Genomic DNA, 18,403 nt, shown 5'->3' on the forward strand with positions numbered 1-18,403 from the left:
AGAATATGTGTTTGAAACTTTGGAAAGCTCCTATGCATGAGTCCTCATCAACTAATTTATGCAGTTTCCAATAATCTCTTCCTTTGTATTTTCTTACCACCTCCTTTTTTCCAGTAGTAGGAGATTTAATGTGGACTTAAGCTTCAAATAGGATGACAGATTAAAATTGCCTTTATTCTTACATTTATTCTTCAAAGTGTATTTTAGTTAGAATTGTTCTCTTCCCTGATCTGAATCTTATTTCATGGTTCTCACCTCAGACTTATTTCCATGTTCTGCTATTTCTTCAAGCTTGGGGTGCCCTTCTTTCTTATCACTTATTTCTCACTTATGCAGTGAATGTGACACATTTTCAAGAACAAAAGAAATGAATAAGTAGTTAAAAATCATATTTTATGTTATCTAGCTTTCATTATATCTGTTTCTATATCTTTCCACCTACTAAGGGAAAAACAATCTGTGCTCTTTAGGATACATTATTATTAGCATAAAAATTAGACTAAAGTGGACGCAGTCACACTTATTCTCTTATTTTCTGTTACTTATAGATAGCAGAGTACACCTTTTTGTATTAAACATGCTGTGCTTTCAAAACCTTTGATACCTCTGTACATAGTACATAAGTTATGACTTATTGAGAAGGTCAATTGTCTCTTTTGGAAAAAAAGACACAGGGTTACATCTCAGACCTGACAGATTTGCTACTTGTGATCTTTGATTTTTGCTGACTGGATATCTCTTTGATTTGAAACACACATAAAAAAGGCCTGCTATGCTCTTGGGCTCTCCAAAGTCTTTTATACAAAGAAATAGGAAGTGAAATGGAAGAACTGGAGAGGAGGAGAGTGAAAAAGAGATTGTACTTATATATACTCAGTTCTTTACCCTAAATCCTCTTCAGAGAAAGGGAGAGAAGGATCAAAGAACTCATCCATCAGACAAGTGCCTACGCTTGGAATTTAATACTCCACCTTTTGTGCTCTAAGCTTTGAATGTAGTCTTTTGGATTCATTCACGAGGTACTTCTAGTCTACCTCCATAAATTGCTATCAGGAGTACAGAAAATAAAATTAGTCCTTATGATTAGCAAAATATACCTAACCAGTTTCTTGTCAGTATTTTACAATAAGATAAATGTATTAAGTCTCAGAGTTGGGGTCCACCTGAGGTACTTGGCAAATAATGCAGTAGTTTATTTATTGAGTATTGTTATGGATTGAATGGTGTCCCCCTCACCAAATTTATATGTTGAAGTCCTAACCCCTAGTACCTGAGAATGTGACCTTATTTGGAAATAGGGTCATTGGAATGTAATTAGTTAAGATTAAGATTAAGTAATACTGTAGTAGGGTTGGCCCCTAATCCAACATGACAGATATCCTTATAAAAAGGACAAATGCGGACACAGATATGCACAGGGGATGAACGCCATATGAAGAGGAAGGCAGATATTGGGGGGAGGCAGTTAGAAATATGATTGCTGACCTAACAACATGAGTATCTTCAATATCATCCTGGAAAAAAAAAGCCAAAAAAACTGTTCAAATTCTATGAGTCTTAAGTTGATTGGTAGCAAATGAAGGGTATTGAAAAATACAGGCAATTCAGAATTCATAAAAATGAATTACATTGAATCTGATAGGGAAATATATATATTAGACATACAAAGATAAACAATGGTATAAGCTAAGCTAGACATTTAAAATATATGTTTTCAAACAGAACTTTCTATGAAGTTTTAAAGAAGAAAGAAGACATTAGGTGCTGGAGAAATGCAGTGATAATTCATATAAATCACTTGCACTAGTGTTCATGACACACATTGAGTCATGTTCATTTCATCAGGTCAGTGCCAGGTACATACCAAGCATTTAAATAAATATTTGTTGGATTAGGTTTTTCTGGATTCATTATCTTGTTTTAGAGTGGTTAATAATATGATTTTAGACACCAAAATTAGTGGGGCACAAAGATCAGACAGTTTGTCCACTCAAGACATAGCACTTTGGTGGCCATACTTTCCACTTATACGTGAACCTGTATAACATGTGAACTTGTATGACAAATCCAAGAGAAATACTGATTTTCAGTGAGGAAGGAAATCTGACATCACATTGGGCTATTACTGTGTATGCGTGTGTGTGTGTGTTAGCCTGGGTCCTACTGGAAACAGATGGCACACTCAAACTGGAAAGTTCAGGGTCAATTTAATAAGGAGATGCTCTACAAAGGTGTGAGCAGCATTTGGGGAATAATGTGGCACCTGAAACAGCTATGACCCTACTTCTTAAGGGACAAAGAAAGGAAATAAATATTAGAATCTGTAGACAGGAGCCTTATAGAAGGAACATCCTGGCAGGAGCTGCAGCTTGGCAAAGAGGCATCAAGAAGAATAACTACCTTGACCTGTCTTGTCTTCTGATCTCATGCTAGTGCCTCTCAATGTTCAAACCTAGAAAGAAGCTTGAGGTAAAGGAAATCTATTGATGATATAATTCTATGCAGGCTATCCTCTCAGGGCAAAGAGTACAGTGAAGAATGGTGCAAATTGGATCTGATAGAGATTTTATATCATTGTTAAATTCTGCTACATCTAAAATTTTTCTCATGCTTCTTTTTTTCCCTCTCTCCCTCAATTTTTGTACATTTTCTTCTCATCTCACACTTATCATGAAAATGAAATGTTAGACTGAATATGGAATTTCCTTGTTTCCTGATCTTTCACCTACCTCATCAATTCCTTTTCTCTCTTATCCAGTTTAGGGAAGATGACGTGTCATTTCAATCAATTAATTTCACCATCAATACTTGAGCTTTTACTTTCTACCCCATCAGTCCTACTCAACTCCAACCCACGTTTCTCCACTTATTACTCAGGTTGCTGAGATCTGCTGGAGAAAGCCATACAGCCTTACGCACAAGTGCCATTACAAATTTGTGTTCTCCAAACTCGGTTGGGCACTTGATGCCTTCCTGAATACCTCCTTCATATCTTCATATCAGTTATAACACATCACACTTTTGTACCTTCACGTTCAACTTATCCTAATCTCATGGACCAGCAAGCCAGCTAAAAAGTATCCTGCTTTAAAATAATACATCACAGATCCCTGTTTTCATTTCAGCCTTTCCTTTGATTCTGTGTGAAGTGGTTCAATATTATCTGAAGGCAGACTGGAAAATTTAAAGATGCATAATGTCAACCCATGAGTAACCGCCAAAAAAAAAAAAAAAAAGCAAGGCATAGCTAATAACAGGATATGCAGCCAATGTGGTGCTTTGAGGGAGACTTAAAGCTCCAAATGCATATATTAGGAAAGAAGAATGAACTTAAAGTATTGTTTTTATCAAGACAATAAAGGAGAAAAAACCTGTGACTGAGGAGTCTGGCTCCATCCCCAAATCCTGTGTGGAATCCTTGGCCCAACTATAGGCAATTACCAAGCTTTGCCTGACAGGCCTCATGAGTGAAAGCTGCTTTCCCCTCACCAGATTTGGTGCACAATGTTACACTGCAATTTTCTGAAGAAAGTTGTAGTCAAGGACTCAGATTTCCCCCACCCCACTCATCTGCATCCTCATAGGCATATGGGCACTCCTAGCCCTGACCACCTATTTTGAGGCCTCCATCTCAGTGCCCGTAGCTAAGGCACTGTACTTCAACTCAGTACCTTCCAACTCCTAACCTCTTCTTTCTTTCCTTACCTTCAGCCCATGGTCCATGAAGAGACAAGAGCCTTTTGTTAAGCCTCTCCTCAGAGACAGCTACCCCTTTCTGCGCTCTATCCATCTGACCCTCTCCTGCCATTCTATGAAGAAAAACAAAATGGCAGGGAGCCAGAGCTTCCTTTAACCTCTTGCATTATTCACTGTCACAGTAAGTGAATAAAGGCTTGATTAGTACTTTCAGTCTTTCTGTCCAATTGACCACCTCAACACCTATTTTGTTGATAATTGTTGCAGAAAAAAGCACTTGAAAAATTCGGCAATCATGCATGATAAAAACACTCAGCAAACTTAGATCAAAAGGGACTTTTTTTCCCACTCTGATAATAGACATCAATAAAAATACTACAGCTAGGGTGGGGGTCGGTGCGGAGATTCAGTCATGAAGTCGGGATTAGGGACTTCTCCCGCAGTGACGTGGTTGGCGAGCCTATTTGTGTTGTGGCGTCAGGCTTCCAGGTGACTTTACAGTGAGATGCTGCTCTCCATAGGGATGCTTATGCTGTCGGCCACACAAGTCTATACCATCTTGACTGTCCAGCTCTTTGCATTCCTAAACCTACTGCCTGTAGAAGCGGACATTTTAGCATATAATTTTGAAAACGCGTCTCAGACACTGATGACCTTCCAGCATGATTTGGTTATAGACTTCCAGCTGAAGGTTTAAAGGGTTTTTTGATTAACTCAAAACCAGAGGATGCCTGTGAACTCATAGTGCCTCCGCCACTAAGAGACAATTCATCTGGCCCTTTCATCGTGTTAATTAGAAGACTTGATTGTAATTTTGATGAAAAGGTTTTAAATGCACAGAGAGCAGGATACAAAGCAGCCATAGTTCACACTGTTGATTCTGATGACCTCATTAACATGGGATCCAGTGACAGTAAGTACAGATCACAAAATCTGTCCAGGATAGACATAGAGCTAGAAGAAACTGACTTCGTAAAGATCAACTTAAGAAACTCCCTATACATAAATTCAAAAAAGGAGATGAGTATGAGGTATGTGCCATTGATTTGGATGAATATGAAGATGGAGACAAGCTCAGAATCCTTCCGTGTTCCCATGCTTATCATTGCAAGTGTGTAGATCCTTGGCTAACTAAAACCAAAAAAACCTGTCCAGTCTGCAAGCAAAAAGTTGTTCCTTCTCAAGGCGATTCAGACTCTGACACAGAGAGTAGTCAAGAAGAAAATGAAGTGTCAGAACATACGCCTTTATTCAGACCTTTGGCTTCTGTCAGCACCCAGTCATTTGGGGCTTTGCCGGAATCCCGCTCACATCAGAACGTGACAGAATCTTCAGACTATGAGGAAGATGACAATGAAGATACTGACAGTAGTGATGCAGAAAACGAAGCTAATGAACATAGTGTTGTGGTCCAACTGCAGCCTGATGATGAATAGGATTACAACATAGCAAACACTGTTTGACCTTCAGAGGGTATTGGGTTATTTCCCTTTAAAATGTTTATTTAGGCATATAGTTATTTTGCTCCCTTCAGAGATTTCTGTGGAAATAACTTATTTTTTAGTATTCTACAGGTTAATCAGATTACTGAAACAGGTTTTTTTGACCTGGTATTTATCTGCAGGAGTGTACTTCATTTCACTAATAACTAATACAGACTGGTGCTGTAACTCAAGCATCAAATCAACTCTTCTTTTGGAATGAAATATAGCCAAAACATTAAAAAAATTCCTCAGTATAGCTTACAATTAAGACCTAGATCACAATATGCAAATGTTCCATGTTTTTACACACAAGGTCAGTGCTGTGGTCACCTAGCATGAGCTAAGCTCAACTCCCATCTCCATAAAGTTACCTAGAGTTGTTGAGCTGGAATATGGTTGTTCTGGTATTACTGCCATCATTAGTGAGAGGCGACAAGGTAAGTTAACATTTTTCTTCCGATCAGCACCACAGAGACTCAAAGTTGTCTTTTTCCTTTCTATTGCCAAGTAGGCTTATCCTGAGAGGAACAGTCTCTACTAGGGCAGATTGCAAAAGGTTTTTTTTTTTTTTTTTTTTTAAGGTTTTTAATACTATAGTGTTATGTATGAACTTGACTTATTGGCTAATGTCTCTGGGCTTTAGTTACTGAATTTCAGTATCCTTAAGGATTTTTTGTGTTATTGTGATCAAAGCAAAAAGAAAATGCTGTATAGAAATACCAAACTTCAGTAATTGTTAATACTCAGATTATATACCTCTTAAAAAAGAGCATCTTATGCTAATTAGTCCTGCTAAACTATGAACAGAGGAAATTGTTCAAGTATTAGATTTGCAAATATTGCTTATGTTTAACAGGACTAATGATGTATTTAAACAATGTATTATGAAAAGCTAAATTATACATTATTGTAACTATGTAGAAAATATAGACTTATGTACAGTCAAAATGTTAAGAATTTTTATATGGCCTTGTATGAAGGGAGTTTGAATGTTAATAAACACGTTTTCCACTTTAAGAACTGGCAAAAAATAAATAAATAAATGAATAAATAAAAATACTACAACTAACATCATACTTAATGAAAGCTTCCCTGGTAAGATTTGTAAAATGAAAGAAAGACAATTCTTCCAACTTCTATTCAATGTTGTATTGATCCTACTCAGTGCAATACAATCAAACAAACAAAAAATAACAGGCATACAGATTGGACAGGAAGAAACAAAATTGTCTTTTCTGGCAGGTGACAATTTTATATGATATAAATCTCACAAAATTTGCAAAGAATTTATTAAAATAAGTGAGATTAATATTTCCCAAATGCAAAATAAATATACAAAATGCATTTGGTTTCTTACTGCCTAGCAATAAACAATTGGAACTTGAAAGCAAAATAACACTTATAAAACATAAAAATACCTAAAATAGTTAGAGATAAATTATTTCAAAATATTTAAAGACCTATTCAATGAAAAAATCTAAAAAAAAAAAAAAATTGCCAAGAAATTAAAGAACATATAGCAAAAGAGGAAATACTATGTTTGTGGACTGGAAGACTCAATATCTTTTAAGATTATCCACCATTTGAATCTATAGATTTAATATAATCCTGCTCAAAATCCCAGCATACTTATTTGGGTGGAATTGACAAGGCAATTCTAAAATTTATGTGAAATTGCAAAGGACCAATAAACAATTTAAAAAGAAAATAGCAACATTGGAGAACATAATATTATCAGATTTTAAGACTGTACAAATACACACATAATATGAAAACTTGACAATTGGACTTAAAAAAATTAAAATTTTCTGCTTTTGCAAAGATACAACTAAAAAATAAAAAAGCATATCACATACTTCAAAGAAATATATATGACATATGAATATGTACATTTATATGTAATTCTGATAAAGAAATATATATGTGTATTTATTTGATAAAAGAACTGTATGCTGAATGTATAAAGAACACTAACAATTCAATAATAAGACTAAAACTCCAATTAAAAAAACGGGCTTCCCTGGTGGTGCAGTGGTTGAGAGTCCGCCTGCCGATGCAGGGGACATGGGTTCGTGCCCCAGTGCGGAAAGATCCCACATGCTGTGGAGCGGCTGGGCCCGTGAGCCATGGCTGCTGAGCCTGCGTGTCAGGAGCCTGAGCTCTGCAACAGGAGAGCCACAGCAGTGAGAGGCCCGCGTACCGCAAAAAAAAAAAAAAGGACAAACTATTTAAACCAGACACTTCACAAAAGAAGATATATAGACAAACACATGAAAAGATATTTAGCCACTGTGGTAATTCAAACTAAATCACAAGCAGATAATACTACATATCAATAGATTGGCTCAGTTTACAAGAACTGGCTGTACCAGTTTTGGTAAGGATATCAGCAACTGGAATTCTTATATACTGCTGGTAGACATGCAAAATGATACAACCAATTTGGAACAGTTTGGAGTTTCTTATTAATTTCAACCTACAATTACTGTATGACCCAACAACTTCACTCCTAGATGTTTCTAGGAGAAATTAAGCTTTACATCAACACAAAGACTTTACATGATTGTTCCTATCAGTTTTATTTGTTGTAGCCCCAAACTGTAAATAGCTCAAATCTACCAACAGTTAAATGAATAAACAAATTGTGGTATATTCAAAGAATAGATTACTTCTCAAAATAACATGAAACAAACTACTGAGGAACACAAGAGGATTGTAAATATTACATACACTATGAGACAAAGAAGCTAGACTCCAAAAAACTATGTACCATATCATTCTACTCACATGAAACTCTAGAAAATGTAAATTGAATGTATAGTGACAGAAGGATGGTCAGTGGTTGCCTGGAGCCAGTGTTGGGAGGAGATGATTGCCTGGGAAAGGCACATTTGGGGTGGATGAAAATACTGTGTCTTGATTGAGGTGGTGATTACTCAAAAATTTAAATTTGTCAAAACTAGTATGCTTACCTAAATGTCCATAGACAGATAAATGGATAAAGACATATATACAATGGAATATTATTCAGCCATAAAAAGGAATGAAATTTAGTTATGTGTAGTGAGGTGGATGGGCCTAGAGTCTGTCATGCAGAGTGAAGTAAGTCAGAAAGAGAAAAACAAATACCATATGCTAACACACATATATGGAATCTAAAATAAACAGTACTGATGAACTTAGTGGCAGGGCAGGAATAAAGATGCAGACGTAGAGAATAGACTTGAGGACATGGTGGGGCAGGGGAGGGGTAGCTGCGATGAAGGGAGAAAGTAGCAGTGACATATATACACTACCAAATGTAAAATAGATAGCTAGTGGGAAGCAGCCGCATAGCACAGGGAGATCAGCTACATGCTTTGTGATGACATAGAGGGGTGGGATGGGAGCGTGGGAGGGAGACACAAGAGGGTGGGGATATGCAGATATAAGTATACGTATAGCTGATTCACTTTGTTGTACAGCAGAAACACAACATTGTAAAGCAATTATACTTCAATAAAGATGTAAAAAATAAATAAAAAATAAAAACAAAACAAAACCTAGTATTGTTAAAATGGTTGTATTTGTATATAAATCACATCTCAAGAAACTTAATTTTATAAATTACAAAAAATCAACCCCACTATAGAAATCAAAAAGTCTTCCATGATTTTAGAAAGTTCTAAGTGTTCTTTGTATTAAAACATTAAGATGTAAAATTGAATACTTCCAAGAAAGACAATGTCATGCTTCTAGATTCAAAAATGGCCTTAACTATAGAAAGATCCAATGACTTTCTATTGAAATTAAAAAATACACATATTTTAATATTTACTTTCATGTTGGAAAGGTTAAAAATGAAAAAAACAGTCAGAGACAAAGCATTTGATTAAGCATGGAACATTTAACTCTCATTGTGAATTTCTATGGTTTCAGGCTTAAAAGTCTTTAAGAGAACAGAAAAAAACACTGATCAACAGTGTAAGAAAACAAATGAATAATATAAGAGACAAAAGGCTTAGAGGACCAGGTCAAGTTAGGCACACAAGGTGTGTCCACAAGGTCAACCCCACAGAGGAGCTGAACCCCACTTTCATCAAACCTACAATAATAAGGTCCATAGGTGACTCAGAGCCTCTCAAAATCATTGCAACTTTTCTACCCTGAAACATTTCTCACATAGTATTTTTATTTTTATCTTTATTTATTTTTATACAGCTGGCTCTTATTAGTTATCTATTTTATACATATTAGTGAATATATGTCAATCCAAATCTCCCAATTCATCCTCCCCTCCACTTTCCCCCCTTGGTGTCCATACGTTTGTTCTCTACATCTGTGTCTCTATTTCTTCCTTGAAAACCAGTTCATCTGTACCATTTTTCTAGATTCCACGTATATGTGTTAATATACTATATTTGTTTTTCTCTTTCTGACTTACTTCACTCTGTATGACAGTCTCTAGGTCTATACACATCTCTGCAAATGACCCAATTTTGTTCCTTTTTATGGCTGAGTAATATTCCATTGTATATATGTACCACATCTTCTTTATCCATTCATCTGTCGATGGGCATTTAGGTGGCTTCCATGACCTGGCTATTGTAAATAGTGCTTCAATGAACATTGGGGTGCATGTGTCTTTTTGAACTATGGTTTTCTCTGGGTATATGCCCAGTAGTGGGATTGCTGGATCGTATGGTAATTCTAGTTTTAGTTTTTTAAGGAACCTCCATACTGTTCTCCATAGTGGCTATATCAATTACATTCCCACCAACAGTGCAAGAGGGATCCCTCTTCTGCAGCATTTGTTGTTTGTAGATTTTCTGATGATGCCCATTCTAACTGGTGTGAGGTGGTACCTCATTGTAGTTTTGATTTGCATTTCTCTAATAATTAGTGATGTTGAGCAGCTTTTCATGTGCTTCTTGGCCATCTGTCTGTCTTCTTTGGAGAAATTTCTATTTAGGTCTTCTGCCCATTTTTTGATTGGGTTGTTTGTCTTCTTAATATTGATTTCTCATACAGTTTTTGTGAAAATGTTTTTTTTTTTCTTCTTTGCCTCTAAATGACATGTTTAAGCACCTTTAGCATTCAAACTTCTTTTGAGCAGTTTTCTCACAAAATATCAAATGCTATTTTCACTGTCTTATAAACTCAGAGATAATACACTTCACATTATTATCACATTTCTTTACTCATATAATACATGCATTGATGTTGTTCCTGAGCATACTTGAATTCTCTAGCTAATAGTCAGAAAGGACAAATCAAAATCATGGTCCCACCAAATCTATCATAGGAAAGTCACATGGAGTCCAGAGAGACTTGGGTCTTTTGCTTAAAATTGAAGACAATCCTAATTGGTTCTTGTCTACCTAATATCAAATTCATTCACCCCCACCGCCCGCTCCAGATCTTTCATATAATGTAAGTTTGTAGAGAGCTATATGAATTACTAGCCAGCCAATTTATCGCCTTACAAGTCATCATATTAGACTTAGGGGCACTCTTTCTACCCTTTCCTTGTTCAGTTCAGATAGAAAGTATCCTTGATATTTTCTATCAGGGCTAGAGTTTAAGACAAAGCTTGACATGTTTTAATCAAACAAATCTTTGCTTTATAATGACCTTTAACCTAAACTACTGCTCAAGTTTAATTTTGTTTCTTTCATAATAAAACTTCTAACCTAAACACTGCATTTTGGAAAAGTAACCTCAGTTCATCTTTGATTCTACAGTCTTTGAAAACTCATTCTCAGGGAAAGCTAAATGCCCGAAGTGTCTCTTTCCTTGAAATAAAAGATCCAGCATATTCATATTTTAAAGCATAGAGTGCAGAAATTTCTGTGGTTTCTAGTCTTCAGTGACTGTTAAGAGTACTTTACTTGTTTAATTCTGTTTTGTGTTAAGTAGATTAAAGTAAGAAGGTCTTAGTTTTAATTTTGAAAATAAACTGTCTCATTTATCAAGAGAAATATTTGTTCAAATAGGCATAATAATTATCTCCATAGAAACTGTGGGAACAATTCCAAACTATCAAATGTTCATTAATTTTAAAATGTACTTTAATTATTCATTTAGAATATTGCCATAGTAACACTTGGCATGAGTAGTTCAAAGAGGTTGTTGTTTTTTTAAAATTTTTTAAAATTTTTATTCTTTTACTGACATTGACACTGTTACAGAAACTGAGAAAATATGTTGAGGTGTGATATTCTGTGATTTCAAATATTCAAAGCTGAGGTATCAACCTTTATTTATACCTTTTAGTGTAACATTTTTCTAATTATTATTTGAAATTGTACAAAGTATAAAAACAATAATAAGCATCACCTATTCTGCTACAGCCTCTCCAAAACAAACAATGCTGATAATACTGTAGTAGATGTTCTTCAGATTATTTTGCATGAGCATTGTTTAACCTAGCTGAGATCTTACTATATTTTTAATTGTGTCTGTATTTCACTTCATCTTATAATATAAGCATGCCTCCTCGTCATTAAAAAACTCATATTTAAAAATAATCCTTATATATTAGAAAATGTTTAGATTTGAAGATTTATTGCAAAATAGTACAGAGAGTTCCCAAATAACTTGCAGTTTCCCCTATTATTAACATCTTACATTAGAATGGTGCATGTTACAGTTAATGAAACAGTATTGATATATTATTATTAACTAAAGTCCACACTTTATTCAGAGTTACTTAATTCTCTCCTGATATACTTTTTGTTTCAGTATTGGGATAGCACATTACATTTAGTCATCATATCTCCTCAGGATCCTCTTAGTTATGACAACTTCTCAGACTTTTTTTTTTTTTTTTAATGATGTTGATAGTGTGAGGATCCCTGGTCAGGTACTGGATAGAACGCCCCTAAATTGAAATCTGTCTGATATTTCTCTTATTATTAGATTAGTGTAAGTGATTTGGGGAAGGAGACCACAGAAGAGGCCATTTTCATCCTACCATATTAAGGGTACAAACTATCAACATGATTTATACTTGTTGATGTTAACCTTGACCACCTAACTGAAGTGGTATTTATCAACTTTTGCATTGTATAGTTACTCTCCTTCCCCCACTTTCCAAACTGTACTCTTTGGAAGAAAATCACTTTGTGTAGCCACCACTTAAGGAGTGGAGATTTATGTTCCATCTCCTTGAGGGAGTAGTGTATATGATCATATGATTTTTCCTCTTAAAACTATGGATGCGGTCGGGTATGGTGTATAATTCCTTTTATACATTGTTGGAGTCCACTTGCTAATATATTGTTGAGAATCTTTTTCATCTATGTCCACAGAGATATTCGTCTGTGGCTTTCTTTTCTTGTAATGGTTTTATCTGGTTATAATGGTATTTAATGGTACTAGGGTAATATTGGCCTTATAGAAGGAGGTAGGAAATGTTTTACTTGCTTCTATTTTCTGAAATATATTGTGGAGAGTGGATAACATTTTGTCTTTAAATGTTTGGTAGAATCCAGCAGTGAAACCATCTGGGCCTGGTGTTTTCTCTCTTGTAAGGTTATTAAGTATTGATTCCACTTCTTTAATAGAAAGAGGGAAACTCAGGTTACCTAGTTATGGTGGTTTGGTCTTTGAAGGAATTGATACTTTATGTGTAATGTATCAAATTGATAGAACTTTTTATAGTATTTCTCTGTTATAATTTTAATGATAGTGGGATCAGCGAGGATGACCCCTCTTTCATATCTGATATTGGTAAGTTTTGTCTTCTCTCTTTTTCTTGGTTAACCTGCCTACATGTGTATCAATTATATTTATCTTTTCCAAGAAACAGCTTTTGATTTCATTGATTTCCTCTATTGATTTCCTGCTTTCAATTGCATTGATTTTTGCTCTGTTTTTTATTATTTATTTACTTCTGCTTGATTTAGACTTAAATTCTTCTTTCTCTGGTGTTCTAAAAGACTTCCTAAGATGGAAGTTTAAGATAGTTTTTAGATCATTTTTCTTTTCTGACATATTTCTTTAACACATAAATTCCCTTTCAAATGCTGTTTTCATTGCATTCCACATATTTTGCTAAGATGTAGTTTCATTTTCATTTAGTTAAAAATATTGTTTTATTATTATTATTATTATTTATTTTTTTTGCGGTACGTGGGCCTCTCACTCTTGTGGCCTCTCCCGTTGCGGAGCACAGGCTCTGGACGCGCAGGCTCAGCGGCCATGGCTCACGGGCCCAGCCGCTCCACGGCATGTGGGATCTTCCTGGACCGGGGCACAAACCCGTGTCCCCTGCATTGGCAGGCAGACTCTCAACCACTGCGCCACCAGGGAAGCCCTGTTTTATTATTTTGAGAGTTCTTTTTTCTCCATGTATTATTTAGAATTGTATTGTTTAATTTTCAAGTAATTGGTGATCATCCAGCTATCTTTCTGTTATTGATTTTGAATACAGGCCCATTATGGTCTGAGAACATACTTTATAGGATTTCTTTTTTTTAAATTTATTAAGCTGTCCTTCATAGACCAGGAGTGGTATATCTTCGTGAATGTTCATGTTTCTTAAGAAGAATGTGTATTTTGATGTTGAATTAAGTACTTTATAAATGCCAGTTAGATCTGGTTGATTTATAGTCCTGTTAAGGTCAACTATTATCTTTACTGATTTTCTGCCTGCTTGATGTATCAATTATTGAAAGAGGGCTGTTGCAGTCTTCAGTTGTAATAGTGAATTTACCTAGTGCTCCTTTTATTTCCAGCAGTTTGTGCCCCATATTCTGATGCTTTCTTGTTAAGAGCATATATGTTAAGAATGTTATATCTCCTTGGATAAGTGATTCCTTTATCATTATGTACTTCCTTTCTTTATATATGTCATTGGTTTACTTGATCTGAGGTGTACTTTGTCTGAAATTAATATAAGTACTCCAACTTTTTTTGAATAGTGTTAGTGTGACATATCTTATCCATCCTTTAAGTTTTAATTTATCTATCTGTCATCTATCTCTCTCTCTCTATATATATCTATCCATCCATATATTGATCTATCCATTATTGTATGTAACATATACCTGGGTTGTCTTATTTACTTATCCATTCTAGCAGTTTCTTTCTTTTATTTGGTGTGTTTAGCTCATTCACATTTAAAATGATTATTGATATAATGCCTTTTCTATTTCCTCCTGAAATTCACAAGTGAAAACACTGACTAGGAGACCAAAGTCATAACATCACTGTACATTTCAACTGAGAAGACATAGAAACAATTTACCCTATGAATGAATTCCTCTCTGCAACATCCATATAGAATGTGTCTGCCCTTATTTTCTGTTGGTGATGTGAAATTTACCTTGAGTGGGACTTTCTTCCCATAGGAATATAAAAAGTTTGATAATAATACTTATCATTTATTTAACATTTACCACATACCAGACTTTGGGATAAGAGCTTTATATGCATAACCTCATTTAAATCAATTTGAAGTATTATAAACTCATTTTAAGGATGAAGTAATGAAGACATAGTTTAGGAAACTTCCACAAGGACACAGAGCTGCTTAGTTCTGTCTGACTCTAAAGACTGTGTTCCAAATCGTTATGGAATGCCACCTCCTTAAATATACACACATTTTATTTTAGTCTTGCAGAATAAACTGATTCCATACAACTATCATAAAAAAGTGATTATCGATATAGCAGGATTAATATATATCACGTTGGTAACTGGTTTTTAATCATTGCATTTTTTCTTTGTTTTCTCTTTTTCTCCTTTCTCTACTTTTAACTGAGCATTTTATTCCATTTTACTTCCTCTCTTAGCATAGCAATTATGCTTTAAAAAATGTTTTAGTGATTGCCCTAGAATTTCCAATGGCACATTTGTAACTAATATATGTCCACCTTGAAATAACACTATACCATTTAACATGAAGTTTCAGTTCCTCCCTTCTGTCCCTTTGATGTTAATATCATTCCTTTTACTTATCATATGCTATAATCACTGCATGAAATATTATAACTTTAAACAGTTAACTATTAGACTAATTAAGAACAAGAAAAGTAAAAAAGTTTATTTTATCTTCATTTGAGTTTTGAGTGTGAGTTTCTAGGTTTGAGTTTCATTTTTCTTTTCCTCAAACGTGTTCTTTTAACATTCCTTGCAGGACAGATCTTCTGGTGAATAATTTATTCAGTTTTGGTCTGTCTGAGAAAGTATTTCTTTTTCACTCTTGAAGAGTAATATTATTGGATATAGAATTCTCATTTCTTAGGGCTTTATCTTTCAGCACCTAAGTATTTCACACAACTCTTCTTGCTATGATGGATTCTGAGGAAAAATCCACTTTAATTCCTATCCTTATTCTTAACCTATTGCTTCTTTCAAGATTTTTTCCTTGTCTTTAATTTTCTACAATGTAAATAAGATAAACATATGTTTATGTTTTAGCATTTATCTTGTTTAGTGTTTTCTGAGCTTCCTAGATCTGTGGTTTGGTGTCTGCCACTAATTTTGCATAGTCATTGGTTAATACTACTTTAAGTATTTCTTTCATTTGTTCTCTCTTCTCTTTCTAGTATTCCAGTTATGCATTTTTGAAATTGTTCTTGGATATTCTGTTCTGTTTTGTCAGTCTTTTTTTTTTTTTTCCTTTGCATTTATGTCTTGGAACTTTCTGTTGATTTAACTCAAGCTTACTGATTGTTTCTTAAGTCATGTCTAGTCTACCAATGAGATTATCAAAGATTGCTTTCATTTCTAGTAGGGTGTTTTTATTTCTAGCATTTTCTTTTGTTTCTTTCTTAGAATGTCCATCTTTCTAGTAACATTACAATCTGTTCCTGCATATTGTCTATTTTTTCCATTAGAGCCCTTACCATATTAATTATAGTGTTTTGAAATTCCTGTGTGTAAAAATATTTGTGTCATACCTGGATCTGGCTCTAATATCTGCTTTGTCTCTTCCACTGTGCTTTTTAAAAAATCTGGCTAAGAGTTGTGCCATGTTTAATGTTTGCAGTAGGTGTACCCCCTAGGGATCTCAAAATCCTGTAGTGTTTTTGCTTTTGTCTCCTGTATTGACTTTGGTCTTCCTTATATACCCTTCCTCAGAGATACTAGCTATCTACTATCTCTGATAATCCACTATTACACTGGAGCCCTCTTGGTGTGGTGGTAAGGTGTGGGAGTTGGAAGCATTCTAGGTAAATCTGTCTTTTAGTGTGTTCATGTCTGTGACCTGTGACCTATACAAGTGTTTATTCTCGTAGAGTTTCCCACTCCAGTCCTGTACTTGGGTAAGATAGGAAGGATAGAAGGGGCTGCAGTGAGACAAACACCCTTCCTCCATGACTCTGGAACAAGACTCTGGTAAAGTCTTTATCCTGGAGAGAAGGCCTTTGTTATAGACAATGCGGTGGTAATATTTCAGAATGATTTTTCTTTCTTTCTAGTTGATTGAATCAAAAGGTGTTCTTTCTTAGATATTCAACCATGAGAACCTAGTGGAGTTCCTGGAGGTAAAGCTCATGAACATTTTGCTGCCCACATTCCACCAAGACTGTGGCCTCCAGGAGTTTCTTCCTCTCATGTTAGTCTATATTCAATCTAAAGCAATTAATGAAAATTACCGTTCAGTGCTCCTACCATTTTATGGTTCCAATGACTTTTGTTCCAGGTAATCAGATCTCTGCTGTGACTTTCTGAATTCACCTGTCTCTCTAAATTTCATGAAAATAATGTGCCCTGAAATCTCACTTCTCTGACGAGTCAAAGAGGCATTTTTAAATTGTTGTTGTAATGATGGGAGTGACTATTTCTCTGGAGCTAAAACTGTCTCATAACTATTTTAATGGTTGAACTATTTTATCTGAATATAGTTTGTTTCACTTATTTCTTGTTAAGCATTTAGTTTTTGTTTTCTAATTACGAGAAATAATACAGAGATAAGCAGTATTTTTATATTGTGACAAATTGAATCCATATAATTTAAATTACTGAGTTCAAGTTTATGAATGTATTGCTTTGATACCTAGAGCCATATTGCTTTCAAAAAACTTATCATATCCTCGGGTCCTATGAGAGTGAATAAATAAAAGTGCCCTTTTATCACTGTACTTTTTGAACAATGCATATTATCATTTAAAAAATTGATGCTTTCTAAGTGAAATATGATGCTTTTAATTGTATTTATTTTATTACAAAAATGTTGAGGAATGTGTACATATATTTATATTTGTACAAGCTATTTCAGCATCTTCTTTCTTGATTCTAATTATGCTCTTTATCCATCTATATATTGAGATCTTAAAAGGCTATCAATTTGAAAGCATTTTTGATGCATTAAGAATATTAATCCTTTGGCATATTTACTGAAAATATTTTAAGTACCATATTATTTGCCTTTAATTGTGATGCGATGTTTACTTTGATACATATCAGTTTCAAGTGTTGTATATTTTAATATGCCTATACCTCTGTTTGTAATTTCTTCTATTACTTCTAAGTTTGAATAGTTCTTCCCAATCTAGGCTAATGGCTTTTTAATAGCAGTGGTGATACATATTATTTGTGATGGTTGTTCACCATTTCAAGAATTATCATGCTACTGGAACTTCAGTGAGGATACTTTGTTAGTATTTTCATGTTCTTTAATAATCTCCATTCTGTTGACACCACTTGACACTATTCTGGTGATTTGATTTGCCTTCAGCAGTTCCATAAGAAATGTCTTTATCTTCTGAATTATAACCATTGGCATTTACTTTGTTATTACAGCATTAAAAATAAGAGTCAGCACAGGATCACAGTATGCAGGGTTTTAAACTCTCATCAAACAAATGACATAATCTTCTCCGGAATCCCCACCTAGTTGGTAAATGACTCAGTTTGGGGGCGCTAAAACAAAAATCTTACTTCTGGTGATTATTTTTTACGTCAACTCTAAAATTGTCAAGTTTATCCTGTACAAACAGTCTGATTAATATAAGGGAAGATTCCATACTCTACAGTAACATATTTTTATCTTTTATTTTATCTTTTTATTCCCATGTATATTATGAAAATTAACTTCAAATAGAAAAGAATGAGTCCTCTCACAATCTTTACTTTTTATATTAGATTAACATGGAGACTGCCAAATATTGAGTTTGAAAAGAGCCAAAATGTTTAATATGTTCTATCTCCTGATGTATTAAAAATGTATAGCAGATAGTTATGCATGTGAAGGCTACCAATTTCTCAACACTCTTTTTATGTTTTGGGAA

The 18,403-nt window shown here is 34.5% G+C and overlaps 1 pseudogene; it reads left to right on the plus strand.

The window, feature by feature from the left end:
• Positions 1-4,184: 4,184 nt before the first annotated feature.
• Positions 4,185-5,159, plus strand: LOC101325987 (E3 ubiquitin-protein ligase RNF13 pseudogene; annotated as a pseudogene).
• Positions 5,160-18,403: the final 13,244 nt, after the last annotated feature.

The sequence above is a fragment of the Tursiops truncatus genome, chromosome 16 (assembly GCF_011762595.2).
Source record: "Tursiops truncatus isolate mTurTru1 chromosome 16, mTurTru1.mat.Y, whole genome shotgun sequence".
NCBI lineage: Eukaryota > Metazoa > Chordata > Mammalia > Artiodactyla > Delphinidae > Tursiops > Tursiops truncatus.